Source organism: Phasianus colchicus, chromosome 20 (genome assembly GCF_987193195.1).
Source record: "Phasianus colchicus chromosome 20, bPhaCol1.hap1.1, whole genome shotgun sequence".
In the NCBI taxonomy this organism is placed as follows: Eukaryota; Metazoa; Chordata; class Aves; order Galliformes; family Phasianidae; genus Phasianus; species Phasianus colchicus.
This window is the reverse complement of record NC_143455.1, coordinates 9,814,927-9,834,010: the sequence shown is the minus strand read 5'-3', so window position 1 is coordinate 9,834,010 and position 19,084 is coordinate 9,814,927. Positions and strand designations below refer to the sequence as shown.

The 19,084-nt window shown below is 39.4% G+C and overlaps 1 protein-coding gene across 9 annotated transcripts in view; it reads left to right on the top strand.

The window, feature by feature from the left end:
* TOM1L1 (target of myb1 like 1 membrane trafficking protein) overlaps positions 1 to 19,084 on the top strand; it is a 512,416-nt gene that overhangs the window by 195,737 nt on the left and 297,595 nt on the right. For 6 of the 9 annotated variants that reach the window (XM_090122138.1, XM_090122135.1, XM_090122139.1 and 3 more), the window contains one exon: positions 16,968 to 17,159. The exons of 2 other annotated variants lie outside the window; for them this stretch is intronic. The gene's annotated coding sequence lies outside the window, so the exon portion shown is untranslated. Of the gene's footprint in view, positions 1 to 15,109; positions 15,261 to 16,967; positions 17,160 to 19,084 lie in introns of those variants that run through there. One more of the 9 variants, XM_090122141.1, reaches the window with a different exon arrangement.

Sequence of the window (19,084 nt, the reverse complement as noted above, 5' to 3'; positions counted from 1 at the left end):
CACTTAAACACATACTTAAATCCATCAATGCTTGGAAGATCCAAAAGCCTGGATTTGACTATATGTGTATTTCTGAATCAAGGCATTGAGCTGTTTGCTCAACGTGCAGAAAATTCCATCATTTTAATCACAGACAATGTACTTTCTTGCCAAAATGCAGTGTTGTATGCAAATAGTAACTACTGAACTAGCTGTAGTGCAATGGGAAGTACGTTTTCTTCATGGAAAATAACAGCATGGGATGTAGGTGTAGCAGATACTTTATGATTATGAGAGGATGTAGCACTCAGGTTCTATTCTTACTTTCATTGACTTTCACTTAGTAATGTAGGTTTAAATGCCCGCTGTGCTTGGAGCAGTTTGTGACTGGATTTGCTAGGTTTGGTGCCATGGAAATGAGTGGGATCTTCCTTACCTGCTCAGCCAGTAAGAATGGCTCTTTTTGCCTCATACTCCCCAGTTGTTAGATATAGCTTCTCTCCATGACGATATTTGGAGAAAGCAGCATTTGCCATAATGATACTTCTCATTACAAACCTAATTTTCTGGTGTTTTTATGTCTTCAAAGAAAGAAGCAACTGGAAAGGCTTTCTGTTTAATTTCTCTTTAAACTAACAAAATGATAATCTTTAAAAATGTCTGAGAGTCTAAGATTATTTATACTTGAAAGTAATTTCTGCAAAGATGGCTTATTCACAAAAGATTGATAACGTTTAAACACTTCCTTGTAAAACATACTTTACCATGGCACCTTATAAATATTAGAACAAAGGGCTTTGCAGAACAAACAGATCTAAAACCACAAAATACACAACCGTACATTGCTTATATCAGTAATTCAGTACATTATTAACTTCCCTGTGAGTGGGAGGTGCACTGTGATTTTATGCCCTAGGATTAGAAGTCAGAGTATTCCCAGAGCAGCAGAGAGACATGTATTTTCCAGATAGTGGTATTGCATGTATTTGCACGGTGCCAAAATGCAGAAATCTGAACTCAAATCTGGAATGAAATCCAGCATTGTACCCAGTTAAGTTTTCTCTGGTCCTGCTGTAGCTCACAGCCTGCCCATGAGCCAGCAGTGCAAGGGGAAGAGAAGGCTGCACGAAGGCCCTCTGTCCGCAGTGTCAGGGCAGCCACGTTTTTATTTTTCATTAGGCAAAGGAAAAGTTGTTTCTAATAATTCAGCATATAATCAATTCCTTTTATTTTTACTTTTAAAATTATGCACAGAGCATGAGAAACATCTGTGTTGAAATTTAATGACACAGTTCACTCATTCTTGTGCTTTTGTAGGATTAATTAGCGTCTAAACAACATTTTTTTCTCATTGCAGCTCTAAGCTCAGCTTATGTAGAAGCAATTATATCTCTGCATTTCAGTCTGTTAGAAACTCGTAGCACAGCAGTTGTTCTTCCGGAGGTCAGCAGCAGTAATAAGTTGTTCTTAAGGATTTTTTCCACTATTTGCATTTTGACAGTTATTGTGCCTTGTATTTATGCTGACAGGTCCTCATAGCATCCACAGGTACGAGGCAGCTGTGTCCTTATTCTGCCTGTGCTGCCTTGGCAGAGATGTGATGCTCAGAGGACCTGCGTAGTTGGAGCCGTTACTTGTGGTAGTGCATAAGGTGCATGAGCACCATTCCAATGGGGTAACACTGTTCTAATTTTGCATCAATGGAAAGCATGTGCAAAGTACAAGTCAGGCAACACATAGAGCTGTTCTCCATGCTGATCTGAATCAAACCCAATTCTGTAATGAGCAGATAGTGTTTGAGATGGTATTTGTTGGTGTTAACGTGCAAGAGAAATCAACCAAAAGTTGAGCACTGAAGGGGTTAATTCAAAAGGTGACCTGTGCTGTAATCCCTGCTGACCTGTGGATCTCTAAAGCATCATGTTGCTTGTTCCTTGTGCAGGTATAAACCACATCACTGCTCATTTAGAAGTCGCATCAGAGATTAAAGGAGATATCACTGAGTCACTTCTAATGGCAGTTTATAAACCTGTAGGTTGGGTGGAGTTGTTGTGGGGTGAGGCATTGATCTCAAGGGGTAGGAACTTAGAGGACCGCAGAGCCAGTTCGCTGAGATGACTGGAGTGAAGCAATGATTTTGTTTATTTGGGGTAAAGATGTCCCTAGCATTGGATGGTTGGCTTTTTTGCTAAAGTCGCTATATGCTTAAATTATAAATTCCATTTGAAGTGATCATCAATAATTATGCTAGATGTGTTTTTTTCCTACTCTTTAGTTATAAGTTGCCACAGTTTCTTGCCAGATACCCTGGTTAATTACAGACAAGCTAATTACACCCCAGCCATGATTTACTGTGGCAACTGGCTGCTATTTCCACTTGATTGCTGCCACATCTCACTATGACAGTGAAAAATTATGCTCCAAATTAGATGTGAAAAGAAAAAGAAATCCAGCTTAAAATGCAAAACTGAAAGAGCATCAAACCTTGGTAAGCTCGCTCACAAAGGAATGACTGAAGAAAATCATTAATTATTTTCCTCTGCCATTTGTGTGGATACTTGAAATTGTGCTAATTATCAAACCCATGAATTCAGAAAAGCACGTTCGTTTTTGTCCACCCCCTGACCCTGTGTGTCTGGTGCCGTGCTGCTGCATCTTGTCATAAATTATGAATTCTCTGTGACCAGGACTGCATTTGTATCAGTTCTGCCAGAGCAGAGCAGGTCTTTTTGATCGCCAGCAGTGATACCTGCAGTTACAAACTGCTACATCATATCCTAGTGGCATCTGTAACTGTAACTGATAGAAATTTTGTGACTTACATCTCTTCTGTAGATTCTGATTGCCTGTTGCTGGTTAGATGTTATCATTGAGTAATAATGTGTGTTGGCCAGAGGAATTTGTGTGGTGGGTTTTGTTTTATGATCAAAGAGCGAAGAACACCTGGAACCCCAGTATTGATGTAGGGGAGAGAATGGGGAACAGAGTCACTTGTGCTGATGGAAGGGAGCTCTGGGCATGGGGGAAAATGTTTATGGGAAGGTTTGTTGTTGCAGTGTTGTGAAAGGGGATGGGAAAAGAAAGGCTTAAAATACAATGGAGAGAAGCAAGGAACCAGTGTATATGCAGTGGTGTGAGCTGCAGTGGCTCCCAGGTGCGTGTGCCTGTGGTCAGTGGTCTTTGCTGGCAGTGTGTGTCACTTCTATGCCTGGTACCTGAGTTTTGTGTGTGTTTCTTTGGCTCCTGAGATTCTTGCTCCTTCTGGTCTCACTCTGTTTGCATGCTGCTGATTCGAGCGGTTTCGCTTGTTTTTCCAACATGAGGGATCGGAGTTAGAAGTCAGGTTATGCTGAAGCAAAGATTTGCTAAGTGTGGGCAGATGTGGAGTGTTTTGCTTTGTCATCAAATTTTGCAATTCCAAGAGGTTTGACCAGTGAGACTTTTTGGATACCAGCCTGTTTAATCTATTTTCTCCTTACTGGGTTTCTTGAGAGTCATTTTGAAAACAAATTAATAAGAATGTCAGCTCCAGCCATCACTATTGGTTACAATGTCAAAAATATATCATAAAAAGGCTGAAAACTCAGTTCACCTTGAGATTCACAAGGACATTTATGTACTGTTCTCTCTTCTAAAACAGGCTGAATTTCAGGGTTGTTTCTCTTGCACACAAGCATGCACAGAGAAAATGTTTGTACAGTGCTTGCAGCATCTGGGCACATTTTGTATGAAAACGAAAAGTTGGGTCTCCTTAATTACTCTAACAATAAAGTCAATTAGAGAAGTGCATCTTGTTAGGTATCTGCTAAGATTCTTAATGGCTCATTACCTGTAAGCATGCATTCTTTTAACACTTAAAGTGCCACGTGTAACAATGAGTGCTATGGAGAAGAATATGAGGGAGCAAACTTTGCTTCTACAAACTTCCTTTTTTTTCCCACTTTTTGCACTGGTGAAAAAAGGAATTCTAGTCTGAAACTATTTGACCTGCCCTATCTCATTTCTTCAGTCCAGCAAGCACAGAATTTCTCTTGTTACTGTGGCTGAATCTGCAGGATACCAGGATTCAGAGCCTTGTCTGACTGGCAGTGCTCACTTCACACCTTTATTCCTCACTCCTTTGCTTATTTTGTACTCGTTACACAAAGATGTGGACACCTGTAAGAACCCAAGGATGTCCTGAGGACTCGTGTCTCACTGCCTTGGAGAAGCAGGGCAAATCATGTGGGGTGATGGGTTGTTGGGTTTGTTCACACTGAGGAAGAAATGGTTTCCATTCCTGTGCAGGTCATTTTATTTGTATATCTGAATATTGGTGGTTGTTACCTTGTTTGTTCAGACAGGGTTGAGTAGCAAAGGAGACTGTCTTATTTGGAGGTTATTGCTGGCTAATGACACTGTAGGCATCTTGCAGTTATTAAAACCCTCTGTTTCCCTTTACCATTGACTGTCTTAATGGTTTTCTGCACAGGCAGTCAGCTACTCCGTTACATTTAGCTCCATTAGATTTTGTGTGGTGGTTTGCAAACAAGTGACTGTTGGATAGACAGAGCCTTCTGAGCAGTGGCCCTTCCTTTGTGCAAGGCAGATGCAGAGCACGGGGCTCTTGCTGAACCAGCCATGTCACAAGGAGGGGAACAGCTGGGACCTTGCAGTCCCGAGAGCTCCTTTCAGTTCCAAGTATTAAGAGATGGATCTTAGTCAACTAACCTGGTATTTGAACAGCAATTATCCTAAGGAGCCCCATGAGTTAGGCTGCAGTATTTACTACAATTACCGTAAAATAACACAGTGCTCTGTCTTGCTTTAAGGAGGGTAGTGATGCTTTAAAATGAGTGGCTGCTAACAGGTGCAATCCTATAATCAGGGTAACATTTTATACACAAGTCTATTTTTGTGCAATACCCCTACAGTAAATGAGCCTATTCTGATAACATTGAACAAGTACTACAATTTTCCAGGTGGGCAACTTTGATTAGACATTGGTCTTTTTCTTTGCGAACCAAAGGTTATGCTAAACAGAGTACTGTGCTAAATTAGTTAACACATTGAGTTTTAAACAAGATAGTTTCTTCTTATACGTACTTGTCTTTCCACTTTATGCCCAGATAGACATTTCTTTTTTTTGTCCATCAGTGTGGAGTTATGAATGCTTAAACACCTGATATCATTTTCAGAAACGTAAATTTGAGAACATAACACTTTTTTTGAGACTTATCTTGGTTGTAAATATATGGTTAGTGTTGCTTTTTCACCTACTTTATTGAAGTTGCTTATATTGGAGCAAAAGCAGTTCAGAGATGTGATGTCATATTTAGTTCTTGAAGCCCTGACGTCTGTGGCTTCCGTGTGTTTTCCATGATTGTGTTTGCAGTGAGGAGATCTGGGTTGCTTTGGATGGGACTTTCACAGCCTCCTTCCCCCATAGGAACCAGTTGTCTGGGAGGATGGAACATGCAGGTACAACTGAGTCAGCTCACCCACAACCTTGGCCAAGCTTGCAGGGCTTTAAATTCAAGATCTATCACTTCCATTTGGCTCAAATGTCTCTGGGGATCCTTAGCTTTTAAAAATGGTGATCCAGGCACCTTGTACAGAAGAGTGCTGCTCAGCAGAGCGCAGGGAAATCAAAGCTCAAATTCATCATCTTAGTTCTTTTCAAGATGCTTTTCTGCTCTTTCTTTGTGCTTTATGAGTGTCATTTTCATGGTTCATTCTGTAAGATTTTGCTTCCCAAATTAACATCTGAATTTGACATTTTCTTGATAATAAATAGGTGGAGTTCTGATGAAAGTACCCGGGAAGGCTGCATTACATTATCTGGCAATTTACTTTAAAGACACATGAAGTGTGTCCTTCTTCCAAGGCAGAGCTGTTGCTATTCCACGTAGTGTATCTCAGTGCCTTTAAATCCTCAGGGAAATTATCTTTTAAATTACTTAAGGGGAAAAAAAAATAAAAAGACAGCATGCCTTGAAACCAAGGATTAACTGCTCTGACATAAGTTAATTTGGTTTAAATATGTGATACTTTCTGGATATTGATTTGGATATTTTAGTTCTATAACTCATAAATTATAGGCAAATGTAGTACATAATAAAGGTACTTGGCTGCTACAGTCGTAATTGTGCTGATATTCTGGAGTTTTTAAATAATGTAAAAAGAGGGAATAATACAGGATGAGTGGGAAAGAAATTCATTTCTAGAAGGAGAAGCATCGTTCCTGAGAACCAACAAATGCCACGTTTGGGTCATGCTGTCTTTGTGGTTTTTGTCTGTCTCTTTTGTACAAGCTATGCCAGGTCTTCTCTGAGCGAATCCAATGAGATATGGGAATGTTTGGTGTGTGGAAAGTTTTAGTCTGTGGAATATTAGCTGTGAAAAAGTAGTAAAAAACCTTTCATCTCTTGCACAATCAGCGGTAATCCTTGACTCATCTTTTCATTAAGGGCACTTTTTTTATTCACTTGAAAGTGTAAGTTGGAGCTCAGTGAAAAGTGTACATTTTCAAGAGATAAATAGAGCCTGGGAACCTGTAAGGCATGGCAAAGTGTCTGCAGAATGACTGATCTCATGGAAATGGCTCTTGGTAAGTCAGGTAGCTAATAACAATGGAAAACCTTAGTATAATGTGAGTCCCTAGGCACTGACAGCATTGAGATGTGGAGTTTGGCATCTCTAAATGGCCAGCCCTGAGTGATACTACCCCAGCTGGGCATTTGTGCCATCATTTTCATACACTGCAGGGGCTGTTTGGATGCTCTGCCTCGCCCCAACAAGGCAGGGGGTGAGGGCAGTGCCCCATGGGAAGGGCCTTCATCCTGAGGATGGTGTGGGTTCACAGATGGTACACATCACCAGCTCAGGCTGCTCAGGGATGGCTTTCAGGAGTGCCTAAAGGAGAGGGCTGGGAAGTGGAAGGAAGGCCTGGAAATGCATACCTATTGCTTTCTGCCTTTTTAATGATTCTGCTGCTTTTGCAGTCCCTGTGGAAATGAAGTTCAGCTAATTAATGATAATGAACACCGTGCTGTGAGCAATGTTGCAAATAAGTGAGGATTTATAGAACAGAATCTACGACAAAGTCATGTTTTTCAGCGCTAACAGAACCTACTGATCTGAGATCTATAGGTTCTAGTCTGTACTTGCTGACACTTCCTTTCTCCATGTCTATGCCACTTAGATTAATAATTCCCCTATACTCAATTGTAGTCTTTTTTTTTTTTTTTATCAGGGACTCTTTGATTACATTTGATTTTTCTCTGTGCTGAAGGCAGAGATTTTGGTGTGCTGGTGCAGAGACTTCGCACTTCAGACTGCTTGCCTACTTTCTTTTTAATTGTCATGTGCATAAATTACTGTTGATCTCCTTTCATTTGTAGATTCTTGCCCTGGAGTTACATGGTCTCCTACTGACATTTCGGGTTGCTCAGTTCTGAAACACCTGTCACTTTGCCAGGATATAATGCAGTGTCTCAGGTCTTCCTTTGGCTTCCCTATAGAATTAATGCAACTTTCTTTTTAGTGAGAATAATTGTTTTTCAGTCTCTGTGTCATCGTAGTTCTTTTGCTGAAATGTCATTAGAATTCCCTCAAATAAGTCACAAGGGCTTGCCAGATATTCTGGGTGATGTACAGATCATGAATAAATAGAGTAGTGCTAATTTTCTTCTTTCTGATTTTCTCTTTGATTCCACAGTGTTATGTGAGTAATTGTCAAAATCTTTTATAGATGCAGCGACTTTTTTTCTGGCACTTTAAAATGTGCTGGTATTGCAAGAGTGTGACGTAGTAAGTTCATTTTCTGAAGTTTCTGAGGTGAATTTTAAAGCCAGTAATATGTGAATCTCCAAGTCCTTTTTCTATTTCTCTTTTCAAATTTAATTTGTCAAAACTCTGCGTTGCAAACATGTAAAAGAAATATGAAAAGTTAGTGAAATTTAGAATAAACACTTTATAGTGACATCATCTCTTTAGCACAGCATGTCCTGCACTGCAGTGCTTTAGGCAACGCCCTGAATTCAGATATCGAGAAACTGAAGCTTTCTATCAGATGCAAAGTTCCTGGAGTGGGAAGGGGAACCTGGAGGCACTGCAGCACGTGGCTCCAAGCTCTTCTCAGGTGGTCATTGCCTGAAGCCTTTGGGGTGATGATCGGGGCTTTTCTCTCCCGGGGAGGCGATAGGAGCATAAAATAATGGTGGATATTACCCATGTCAGACAGAGCCCAGTTGAACACTGCGTACTAAGTGGATGAACGTGGACTGTTCTTCTCTCTAGAATCAAGTCTAATAGAATTCCAATATTTCAATTAAATTAAGTGAAAATCATATTGCCCTTGGAGTGTAATGATTAAGGCTGCCTGAAGTTACATTGATCTGAGACTAGAAATGACATCTTTCACCTTCATTTTATGCTTACATTTCTCCTAGCCATTAGTTGGGATTCTCCTCAGGAAATTTGTTAAAATTTATTTGAAAAGAACTAAGGAAAATTATTTTACTTAAATCTTTCTTGTTCATTTTCTCACTTTCTTTCTTCCCCTTTAGCACCTTAATTACAAAAATATTGACGTAACTTGTGGCCTGATGGGCTGTCTGAGCTCCCACCTACTGGAGGACTGATTTTTCCCAGAGCAGGCACTCATCATCAGTCTCTTCCTGTCTTTTTGTGGTCACATAGTTTGAAACATTTTCCTCTTAAAAATTCTATTGTCATACTTCATTCTTTTCTTATTAAAACAATTATGAAGCTCTATTATAATTGATTGTCTTTTTCCACTTAGGCTTGTTTAAATAAGTGCCTAGTACTCTACTTTCAAAGGATCCTTTGTTTCCTCACTCACGGTATGGTAGAGTGTTCCCTGAAATAGCTCAATTAGTTTTCATTCTTCTTTTTTTTTCTTTCCTGCAGCCCTATCCGATCTCTTTCAAGTCTGTAGTTTCTTGTTCTCTCTTCAGAAATTACATCTTCATCTACCCAACTTCTCTTTTTCATCAAACAACCTTGAATCAGTGTGATGTTGCAATGAAACTGAGCTGCTTTACCGTGTTTGTACCTATTCCCATTTTTATATATTCTGTACAAACTTTGTTTCAAAGGAGCCAGTAACACCACTTTTCAGAATACTTCACAATAGCTTTTCCTCCCTTCTAATATGAGGATTTTGGTATTTTTATTCAGATTAAAGATTATGTTCTTCAGAATACTGTATTCCAGGTTAGAATATCCAGTAGCCCATTTTAGGCCATTTATCTTAAAGCTAGAGCTTTAGATTCAAGCTCAAGCTCAGCAAGGCTGTGTGTTTTTGTGGGCTGGAGGTGCTCTGGTAATTGATTAATGGGGTTCTGCAGCATCCCCAACCCTTCCCTCTGACTGGAACTGCTGAGATTTCCAGAGTGGCGGGAGAAAGTCCTGTTTCTGTTTATCTATTGACCTTATCACTAGAGGACTTACCAGTCCTTTAATAACTTATTTTACTTCTGATTGCTGGTTTGCAAAATGTCACTCATCAGGTCTACAGAAAAAAAGAAAATCCAGCAGATCTCCTTCATCATTTTGAATGCTGAAAGAGAAATGCTATTCCTCCACAACTCCCATTAATGCCTGTGATATTCGGGAAACCCCAGTGGGTTTGCAGACTCATGCGGATATTACTGTCCTGGCCCAAGCCACTGCAGTGTCAGCAGCTACCTGAGTAAAAGCCAAATTATTTTTGAAGGACTTCTATAGGTCTCAATGGCTGGCAGAACCTGTATGTTGCAAGTATTGGACTGTCATCCTGATGTTGCTACTTACTGATCTCTCTCTATTTATCTAGCTCAGATTTACCCATTAAAGAAAATCAAACAACAGAAAAACACTAAAGCACAGAAACTAAACACAGAACTTATGGATAGCCATTTGTTTTTCATATCCTAATGGTTCTTAAATAATGATTTTTTGCTTTCCAAAGTGAGGGATGATGGAAAGGAAGTACATGCAAAATCTCTGCTGTTAAATTCAAGCACCCCAATAATAGCACTGTGTATTGAGGACACTGAATTGCCCAAACAGAGAGGTGTGGGAAAGAGGAGTTCAGTGTAACTACTGCACTGCGAGAGGGTGAAGCACTTAATGCTGTCTGCCCTGTGTTGATGGAATTCCTCCTCCTCGTATAAAAGAATGCTGAATTCAAAAGTAATAAAAGAGCAATATAAAGGTATTGCAGTGACATCGCTGATAACACTGCCTGTAAAATTTAAATACACTTAAATGGATTTAAATTAACAGCTCTTGGAATCGTACCTTGTAAAACTCATTCATATATGACTTCATTTTATTATATTCCTGTTGCACACACAGCACTGAAATTATACATGTGAAGAACATTCAAAGTGGAAAAAGTGAATTACTGTGTGTGTTTAAGAGTTAGGACGTAGTGGTTAAACAATATGATTATGATAATAATGGTGTCAGAAAGCTGTGAAGCCATTACTGCTACCACTTTGCATTTTGTTGGAACACTTCTCTGTGAAAGCCATCATCAGCACTGAGGTGGACTGAAAGAAGAAAGGGAGAGGGGAAGGAAAGGTGTATTGGTTAGAGGCATGTCTCATTAATGCAGGTATACTTACATGGAAGTGTACATATTCTCAGGCTGCAAATTTAGCAAGTAGAGCAGGTAAGCAAATAGTTAACCTAATGAGGAGCAGCACTAATCCTTTAGCAAGGCCAGGGATCCTTGTAATGAATAATTACCTAAGGACTGTCTCATATACCTGATTTAATTAGGATATGAAGTGACCCATTTCTCTTAGAAAATGTTTGTCCATCCATTCCTAAGCAGGAGCGTGTGACCCAAAATCCTAGTGCTGGTATTCTCTGTGGTTTGCAATAACTCTGCTCCTGAAAATCCTTCTACCCTTAACAAAAATGCTGAAAGAGACATAGGCATCCATGGTGCCTTTGTCAAATGGTTGTTTTCTTTGAAAATACACAATATACAAAGTAAGGGGGTGTAATATTTTGGAAGCAAGAGCTGCCCAAAATATCAAAGTTTCATTACCAATTTATTAAAATTTGAATGGCTTTTTGATTTTGCTTTATGCATCAGAAAATCTGGCAGATATTCACTATGTCTTTTGCTCTGCAGAAGCATCCAGAGAGCTTTCACTGGTAATGAAACACTTGATAAAAACTCAATAGGATTAACAATCCAAAATCTAGTGAATATTGTTTCTCTCCAGTAGTAATGTGGGCAGAGAAAAGGAATAATTTTCTCTGGTTTATTTCTGTGTGTGAAGTAGGTGTAAAAAGCTATGCTGCAGACACACACAGTTCTGATTTTCCTTTCAAGTCATACATGGTCAGATGCAAATCTCTGCCAGGTCAGAAAGCAGTGAAATCAGGCCTTGCGGGAACATGGTTCTGACCGCGTGGCTGGGCAGCGCTGCGGGAGCACCTGGACAGATGGCTCTGCTGCCACAGGATCTCTCAGGATCTTGTTAGTTCTTTGGAAGGAGATATCTTTCCATCTCTCACCGCTCCCTGCTGGCAGATCCAATCTCTCTAATTCCCATCATCACGTTGCCTACATCCATAGTGCAGTGAAGTCAAGGACGGACTGCCATTCTTGGTACAGTGTCTGCTGGTCTTGTCTTTGGGGAATCCAGAAAACATTAACATGGGCCACCTTCTGGGACAGTGGGAGGCATCTTTTCTTCCTCTTTTTCATGGTATATCTTCTTTTGTAATAGCCATATCTTTATTGCTTTGTGGTATGTAGTCTTTGCCATCAAGATTGATTAAATGCCTCAGCTTCAATGTGGCTCCCATAAATGGCTATAAGGATTGATTAAATGCTTCAGTTTCAATCAAACTCACCAGCTGCGTATTGCTGTATACTACAAAATCATGAGATTATTCCTTAAATACGATGCAATAAGACAAATCGTTCACAAATCAGACACAATATGGTATTTCTGTATCTTATTTCCTTTTAACTGAGGAAGAACGTCAACTGCCCATGATAATTTTGCATTGTATTTTCTTTTAAATTTTTTTGGGCAGGGATTTTTGTAATTTAGAAGTGAAGAATACACTTCTGTAGGAATTTTTGTATCCTTAAAAATAATGGCAATTGTTTCTTTTTTTCCACTCATTTGGGAATGTTTTTGTGGATTGGCTAGGTTAGACACTGAACTAGCATTGGAGAAAAACTTCCATGTGACAGGATAATAATATTTAGTGGAAGTAATATTTTCCTGCAATCTAAAGAGATAACTGTGTAGAAGGCTATGTTTGTAAATGGGAAGTTGATAAGAAACATTAGTGTTGTTAAATCAGCAGTTACTTTGGTCTTCTGGTTATCTTTAGGCAAAGCTCCAAAGTCTTTGCTTACACTGAAGCACATTCCTGCTTCCCCCCGTAACTAAGTGCTTCAGGGAGCTTGTCAGAAGGCTTTGTTCATTGCACTTTCCTTATAGATAACAAACAGCAAGTTGAAAAAAATACTACAGTAACTATTGTAACTATTTATACTGATAATAAAATTTGGAACAAGAAATATCAGAACATTTTAGATGAGATAATATGAGTTTTCTGAATTGAAGACAAAATGAACTATGTTATTTATGACTGTATTCTGCTTTCTTAATCGTGTCACTGCCAAGAAGTAAGACTCCATTTATTTTTACATGGATTACTATCTGTTGTTGATGTTATCACATGCATAAATAGTTGAGCATTCCTTCTCATTTAGACTCCATACATGAATTCCTAGCTCATAATTTGCATTTTCTTTAAGTACCTGATGGTTGGGCATCAAGGTATATTCACCCGATCCTCCAGACTAATTGGTAAATAGGAAATTTACCAATTACTAATTGTTGTTTAAATACTAATTGTCATTTATATGAACATAAGTAGGCTAAAAGCAGGCTCCTGATTTTGGAAAGACAGAAAACATAGTCAGCAACCGTCACTGTCCATGTAGGTCGGGGCGACTGCCTGCGAATGGTTCAGGATTCACCTGCAGTTTGTCTCCAGGCTAAGCAGGAGTCATACATCTTGCAGGGTCAGGTAATGTCTGTGGGAGTGGGAGGCAAAAGCATCTCCTCAGCTGTCCTGCCAGCCTGATCTGCTGATGAGGCTCAGCCAGGAATGATTCATCAACCAAAGTCAGTAGCTCCACTGGGGATTTGGTTCTGCAGTGTTTTATTTTAGCATTGCCAATTGCAACAAGGTTGCTGTTGAAGGAGAGGGAATTGAAAAATAGGGATGACTTTTGATCATTCAAAGAGGAGATGTTAGTAGATGGATGCTACTGGTGATGTGATAAACACTGTATAGGTAATAGTATTTGAAAATAGCAATGGAATAATGAGTCAATGAATAGAAAGAAAACTGTAAGCAGGGAAGCAATGCTATTAATTGCTTAGTGCTAATTTAGCAGGTTACTGACCTCACAATCAGAGATTAAATCCTAAAATAATGCCGTGTTTTGTAAGATTTGGAGGATGTATGTATAAGTTTGTAGGATTGGGTATGGCTTATACTTTCAAAACAGAAATTGGAATATCCTAGCAAGACACCAGAGACTGAAGATGTAAATGACAGAACGGTTCAGACACCTTTGTATTTGTGTAGCTCTAATCTCAGCTAATAACTGTACTGCGTGTAGGGAATTGCTAAATTCAAACAAAAGTCATCCTGTTTAACTGACATTCTGTTGTAGCGGAGATGAGAGAAGAAGTAGAGAAAAAAGAAGAGTGATCAGCTTTAAAGAGTGAAGTAACTGTCATAGGCTGGAAGATGATGTGTTCAGGGAGATGTACAGCTCACCATGCTGCCCACTGGGAGCAGGAGCAGGCAGGGTGCTGCAGCCAGCAGGAGGCCAACAAGTACTGACTGCAGGCAAGTGTTATTCCTACAGATAAAAAGGGTTGAAGAATAAAACTTAAACCACATGCCCAGTTGGTGGTGGAATCAAGGATTAGATTAATATCCTGGTTTTACAGCAGTACAGTTTGTGTCGAAACACCTAAGATTTGCTAGCTCCTAATAAGGCAGTTTATTTCCCCATCTCATCCCATGGTACGCGTTGTGTTTATTAACGTTCTTGCAAGCATCAGGCCATTAGTTTTTTATGAGTTCTAGGTGATGAACTGAAGGTCATTTTCTCCCTTCTACCCCTACATACCGCACTGGTGTAGCTTTGGATCCCTCTGTCCCAAAGGTCTCTGTGGACCTATGTGTATCTGCAGTAATACACATCCACAGTTTTGGGTGGCTACATTTCTTTTCCAATTACTATCTGAAATATTATCTAACTGTGCTGTACAGTCCTCTTTCCTACATTTCCTGTACTGTATGATGAGAAGCACATGCAAAAAATACGTGTAAATGTATAAGTTACAGTTAGGAACAATTGTTATTTACTGGTTTGTGGCAGTCTTTCTTCTTTGAAATATTTTTGTGTCATGAAGTGATTTTTGCCTGATTCAGAGTTACGGAAGAAAAGTACTTTTTGCTTTAACACATTTACCAAAGAAGTGATTTTCAATTGAGGAAGCACTGTAAATGCTTTTATAAGTCGTCGTCTTTTAAACTTACGAAGAGAGTACTGCTGGCACTGACTACTCCAACTATTCTTTGTGTGTTATTTGGGCATGGTTTTGCTTTCTTCTCTTGTGTGAAAAAATAACCATCTGCTTGTGGTACAATCTAGGTAAAAAGGAAAATCCATAAATAGCATTTAATAATGTATTTTTCTATACAAATTCCTCTCTGGTAGTGAACCTAAAGAAGCACAAAGCTATTATTCTAAAGGATTTAAGCAATACAACAACATACTTTGACTATATATGGCTAAAAAACACTTCCTTTAAGTATTCGTCTCTGTAATGAAATATTTTCTCCTTTTTTTTTTTTAATTTTCCCCTTCTAGATTTTTTTGTTTGTTTGTTTTGTTTTTTTATTTTCTTAAATAAAGGTCTTAAGTACACTTGGCTTCTGAGAAAAGGAGTCAAAGCCAGCATCCCTGCTTGTCTGATGGGGAGGTAGCAGAAGAGAGGTGTGGGAATGGGTCTGCCTGGCAAGCAGGCATTTCATCTGCTTCCATCTCTACGTTTAACAACGTTTCTGCCACTTCTTTTAAAATCAGGAATCATGGAGGCCTTGTATGAGCTCTGTAAACGGTGGCAGATTGCTGAGGAGTGCATGACGTGTCACATCCTACTGCATTTTCTCCTGACTGAACCTTGGCTATATGGAGAAATACCCAGACAAATCAGTTTCAGGTCTCTTTGTTTTCCTCCTTTTCTCCTCACTAATGAGACAGCTGAAGAGAAGGGAAGAGTTCCCATAGTTAATTGATGATTTTCTAACTGAAAGCCATAGCAGAGTCCCTAGTGTGAAATGCTAGGAGAAAAGAATCCTGAGTGTAAAATAAGAATAAAAAATAATTTAAAAAAGCAGAAACTAACTATATTTTGCTACATAACTAATCACTGGGAATCAGGCTCTAGAGATTGCTTCTCAAATAAATATGAAACAAGTAATTACTTTGCATCTTGAGCAACAACTGAGAAGAAAAAAATGGGGTTTCCTAGGCAAGTGGGAAGGAAAAATATTTTTGATCCTGTGGATAAATTTAGGACCAAATCTTCAGATAACAGAGAATCAAGTAATTGCTTTCAGCTCCAAGCAGCTGCAGAGGGATGAATATTTTCAGACTGTAAGCTGTTGAATTTTTGGATGATGTCTGCTGTTCTAACGTCATCAGTTTTAGGATTCACCCAGTAAACCAGGATATGTCCTCCCCCAATTCACACTTAATAAAGTCAGCATGGCAAACGGTGTGATAAAAGAATTAGACCCAGCAGATCTCGCTAGCTGTGTTTCTGAGCTGTTCAATTGCAGAGTGATATTTTTAGTTCCTTTCCTCACTGCTCGTGGTTGACTTAAGCATGTTGATATGGCTTTGAATTAGGTTTAATAAGACATAATGCTACTTGTGCTTGTATGACAGTAGTTTTACACTGAGGCATAAAACAGTCTGATTGTACAGTCTGGAAACTGGCACCTTAAACTTGCAATAACTGGCGGCTGAATTTTCTTCCCTTGGCTGAACCATCACCTCCAGACCCTCACATATAGCATTCCATATATATAAATTTTTGAGGTTTATTTCTACCATTAAGAATCTAGAATCACATGCTGTTCTTGCTTTTCTATCACCTTCCCTTTAAATTAAAGTGCATTAAAGTGTTAGAAATTCAGTGCAAATTTCTCCTCCTGGGATTCTACTGAATGGTGATATTCAGTTACCGTACCTTGATGTCAGCCTGACTTTGGGGGAATCTGCTCTCTCTACGTGCACTGAATCCCCAACATGGTTATTACCATGAGGATCTGAGGAGGAAAGTTTGCCTCCAATGTCTGGGTGCCACTGGGATTTCTCATGCTATGTATAATGCATGATGCAAGTTGCTACAGTTTTTTCCCCTCATTTTAGTCAATAGCCCTAATCCTTTCGACCAGATTTCTGCAGCACAAATACCTGTAAAATGCTGCTTACTAGCACTTAGCAATTCTAATGAGTGGGGTGCTTTTAAATTTTGTGGTTGAAGTGCTGGGGAGGCTTGATGAAAACACAGTTTGCATTGTGTAAATAAAAGGCCAGTTATTATAGAATTTTGACCATTGGAATTTTTGGATAGAGGAGTGTCCAAGAGCTTCACCCTGCTGTGCACTGCTAATTACGGCACAGAGTCGTATTCTTATGCATTTAATGATTACCTTTTCAGCAAATTGCAGCGCTTTAACAACTGCTCGCACCCACAGAGGGTACTGAGCAATGTTACTCATTTGACAATCGATCTCAAATACTGTGTCAGGAAAGACAGTTCAAATATTGAGACTCAGTATCATATTTTGTATGTTCTGAGACAGCAAAACTAAGTAGCATTAAACACAAGTCTAATTCCCTTCTTTACACAACACAGACCCAAAGAGCGACGTGCTGAGCTTGAGGTGTAGAGACCTGCTGCTGCTCCTGACCTGCTGTGGGCTGGGGCTGGCTGAGCTGCCCACTGCTCCACTATACAGGGACAAAGCTGGTGTCCTCACTTCTCCTCTGCTCCAGGACTGATTGGCCAGAGCCCAGCTCACCTTATCACAGCAGTCATTTGTGAAGTGTAAGTAAAGCTTTTCTACTCTCCCCATGAGGCATTGGAGTGCTTGTTCTCTAAGAAAGGCATTTTTGGAGTTCTTTGGTGCTGGGTTAGTGGTGACAGAATAAGAGAAGACCATTAACCTTCTTGCATGCATCCTGATGTGGATGTGGAAAGGCAGTCATTTGAGCAAAAACAAGCTAGCATCTCAAAATTATGGAAGTGAGTCTTCTTTTAGTAAAAGTCAGTCTGCACATGTTTCAGCATAAAATTCTTTACAGGAAGAATTGCATGGAAAATAACGTCACAAGGTTTTCAGTCTACAAATGTGATGCCTTAAGAGAATAACCTCATTCCTGTGTAGAAAGAGGAAAAAGCATCCTTAAGGATATGCGTATCTCACTCATTGAAGTAAATAAGGCTACTTAATACCCAACTGCAGCACAGCCTTACATTCTGGTGCAGTTTTAAATGCTTGAATCAATCTTGTTTATGGGAACAGAACTACTCATAATGTGTATTCAAGCACATAGCACAGTGTCTGCAGAAGCAGTCCATAAGTGTAGGGAGAACTCTGCATGCTCAGATCCTTCCAGGCTGGGCATCTGTCTCTCCCTAAGTTGACAAAGCTTTTATTTAGTAAAACTAATGATTCATGAGGAAAATTTGAGTTTTTATGAATTTGAGAATGGAATTTCAGTGCAAAAGTGGTAATGAGGTGGATAAAGCTGTGTGAAGCTTTAAGCATCAGCAATCCCTGGCACAGCTTGAGAAAAGTAGGCCTAAAGTTCATCTTTAATTCTTTTCAGAACTGATGCTGAAATGCATGTAATTTAATCTAAAAGTTTTTTTGTTTGTTATTAACAGTGCCTTGGGGCTGGTAGTGTTCTGAGTAGTTTTTTACTCAAATACCAATGAAGCTGTGCAGGTTTCTGGGGTTTTACCTCAGCCAGATTTCAGCAATTGCAACAGGACAGTGTGCCAAACAAGCTGTAAGTCTGCATAATTACTGAAAGGATGTTCCTACCTGTTGCTTCAGCCAGCTCTGATTGGTATCTGTGAACTGGGATTTCCCCTGGTGAGTCTGCGTTCAGACTTGCTTAGTATAAAAGGAAGGTTGGAGAGAAGAGGCAGATGCCTGGCAAACTGAACAGGCCAGCAAGGGGACCTTTCTCTTACTACAGAGGCAAATAATGTTGGGCAGCTAGCAAGTTGTAAATCATGATGTGGGTAAAATGGCAGTGGGCATAGACCAGTGCTAACTGATGAGCATTATTGTTCTTATCATTAAGAAATTAAGCAGGAGATACGTAAAGTAAAAGGAAGCAAAGTGTATGCTGAAGCTCTTGGGGGAAAAAAAGCAGCTTGGAGAGAAGGGAGTGAGCTGGGAATGGCTTTCAGAGCTTTTTGTAACTTTTCGACTGTGAGTAGATTTGAATAAAAGTTTGGCAGAATATTTATTTTTAAGGAGTATTTAAATATTTGGTTTGCATGGTGAGAAATGCTATTTTTTGCACTTTCACTTTCACAGGAAAGATGTTCAAAATGAGGAGCTGTTTTTAAAAGCACTGGCAAATGTTTTTATTATATAAAATCTTAAGAGCTAAATGTTGTCATTAAGTGCCTACAAGGCTGGCAACTTCAGTACTGGAAGCAGAGATTGTAAAATGGTTGAGACATTGAATACAGAGAGAGAAGAAAAGTTTCTCTGGGAAATGCCAAATCACGTTCCGATGAAATACAGTTCTTGTCAAAGTTGAGTATGGGCACTGAGTTAAAGCAGTAGTTACTGCTTTTCAGTGAAATTCATCTGAAATGACAACGTGTTTGTTAGTTGCTTTCAGGTGAATATCTTTAAATATGGTTAATAATGATGTATACTGACTTCTTGGAAGTAATTGCAAATACAGTTCTCCTAGAGTACTTGGATTCCTAGCTTTGGTCTAGGG